This window comes from Gorilla gorilla, chromosome 8 (genome assembly GCF_029281585.2).
Source record: "Gorilla gorilla gorilla isolate KB3781 chromosome 8, NHGRI_mGorGor1-v2.1_pri, whole genome shotgun sequence".
Classification (NCBI taxonomy): Eukaryota; Metazoa; Chordata; class Mammalia; order Primates; family Hominidae; genus Gorilla; species Gorilla gorilla.
In genome coordinates, this window is record NC_073232.2 from 86,947,214 (window position 1) to 86,950,039 (window position 2,826).

Here is a 2,826-nt window from a genome sequence, read left to right on the forward strand (position 1 = left end):
TCCTGTTAAGTGACTTGGTAAGCTGGGCGCAGTGGCATGTGCCTGTAGTACCAGCTACTTGGGAGGCAGAGGCAGGAGGATCACTTGATCCCAGGAGTTTGAGTCCAGCCTGGGTACATAGCAAGACTCTGTCTAAAAAACAACGGCTGGGCGTGGTGGCTCACGCCTATAATCCCAGCACTTCGGGAGGCTGAGGCCAGTGGATCCACTTGAGGTCAGGAGTTTGAGACCAGCCTGGCCTACATGGTAAAACCCCATCTCTAATAAAAAACAAACAAACAAACAAACAAACAAAAAAACACAAAAATTAATCGGGCGTGGTGGCGCACAGCTGTAATCCCAGCTGCTCGGGAGGCTGAGGCAGGAGAATCTCCTGAACCTGGGAGGTGGAGGTTGTAGTGAGCTGAGATCATGCCACTGTACTCTAGCCAGGGCAACAGAGTGAGACTCTGTCTCAAAATAAATAAGTAAATAAAAACAACAACAACAAAAAACACAAAGAGACTTAGTGGAATGGTTCTGCATGCTTCCTCAAATCTCCCAGGTGTGCCGGGCATTATTGTTGACAGGTAGCTATTAAGCACCTCATCTATAAGAAATAAAAACAATAATGAGCAGGACCAAGGACTTCTCTTCATTTTTGTTTTTTGGTTTTGTTTCATTCTGATACTCTGTTTACAAATACAAGCATACATGAAAATTGCCTGCATTTGTTGCGTAGCTACAGGACATCTTGCTAAAACTTTTGATCTCATTGCATCACCACAACAATCCTAGGAAGTGAGTGATATTATTATTGCCACCTACAGAGGAGGGCAGTGAGGTATAGATTCATGTGCAAGCACAGGCCTGACTCCAAAGGCTGCATTCTTAACTTCTTCCCCAAGGCTTTCTGCTGAAGAGGAAGCTTAGCTATTGTCTCCAAATACAAGGGAATCTGCTTTCTTGCCTGTACACAATTGGCACTTTTTTGGGGTGGGAGGATAAGTTAAAGAGACCTTTGCATGAAGTTGTGATGTTCCCTACCAAATGTAGGTTAAAGTTCCCAATGACTTGCTGTTGGTTGTCAAAACAGAGATTAACAGTCTGAGTCATGGAGTCATTTATTTCAAATTTGGCTTCTGCGCCCATTGTGAAGTAATTTCAAAAATGGGCCACGGGCATGGGAATGGCTTGAGTGACATCACGATTGGGCAACGTGATCCCACCCTGGGAGGCTGAGACCTAGATTCAAATGGAGTACTCGCCTGTCTGTCCCTTCTCTGCTACGGTTCAGGTTAGATGAGCTGCTCCCATTGGTGGTTTTTATCTCTTAGCTACACAGCTGCCTGTAGCACTCTCGTCTTTCAGAATGAGTTGCCAACTTTCCATTCTGGCCGTCAGAATTAAAACAAAGAATCATCCTCCAAAGTCATCCAGGCCGGTTAGTTTTTTTCTCCCTCTCCCTTTTGGCATTGGTGTTTTAAATGGCAATCTGATTCACCTGTCACCAAAACACACAAGAGAGGGCTGTATCAGAGGTGCTGGACAAAACTTGTCTCCTGGTATCCTATTCAGGGGTGAGCACCCCACCTGCTGAAAAGGGAGCCTCAGAGAGAGGCCAGAGAGGCAGTTCCTCGGCAGGGGGTAGGGAGGTGGGTGGGTGGAATATCTCTGAGACCCCAAGGGAACTTTTTTTTTTTTTTGAGATAGGGTCTTGCTCTGTTGCCCAGGCTGGAATGCAATGGTGTGATTGCAACTCACACTGCAATCTCAGCCTCCCAGAGTTAAAGGCTGGGTGCAGTGGCTCACACCTGTAATCCCAGCAATTTGGAAGGCCGAAGTGGGTGGATCACCTGAGCTCAGGACTTCGAGACCAGCGTGGCCAACATGGTGAAACCCCATATCTACTAAAAATACAAAAATTAGCCAGGCATGGTGGCGCGTGCCTGTAATCCCAGCTACCGGGGGCTGAGGCAGGAGGATCGCTTGAACCTGGCAGGTGGAGGTTGCAGTGAGCCAAGATCGTGCTACTGCACTCCAGCCTGGGCAACAGGGCGAGACTCCGTCTCAAAAAAAAAAAAACACACAAAAAACAAACAAACAAAAAAAACCTCCCAGAGTCAAGTGATCCTCCCACCTCAGCCTCCTGAGTAGCTGGAACTACAGGCATGTACCACCACAATCAGCTAACTTATTTTTTAAGTTTTTGTAGAAACGAGGTCTCCCTACATTGCCCAGGCTGGCCTCAAACTCCTGGCCTCAAGTGATCTTCCCACGTCAGCCTCTCAAAGTGCTAGGATTACCAGCCAAAGGGGACATTCTTGACCAGACGATGTCCCAAAGCACGGGAGTACCGGGCCATGTCAGTTCCGTGAGATTCGTCCTCTCTAGAATGAAATTGACAGGATCAAGTGATATTAAATATAACAATATTAAGATTCAAAAAGTCTTTACCATTGCTCCAACAATCCCACTACTGGGTATCTACTCAAAAGGAAAGAAATCATTGTATCAAAAAGAATCTACCCCACTCATATGTTTATGGCAGCACTATTCACAGTAGCAAAAATATGTAATCAACCTAAGTGTCCATCAACACAGGATAAAGAAAATGTGGTATGTATACAGTATGGAATACTACTCAGACATAAAAAGGAATGAACTCATGACATTTACCACACCATGGATGGAACTGGAGGCCATTATCCTAAGTGAAATCACTCAGAAATAGAAAGTCAAAAACTGCATGTTCTCACTTAGAAGAGGGAGCAAAGCAATGGGTACCTGTGGACATACAGATGTCCGGAGACTCCAAAGGGTGGGAAGGTGGGAAAGGGTGAGGGT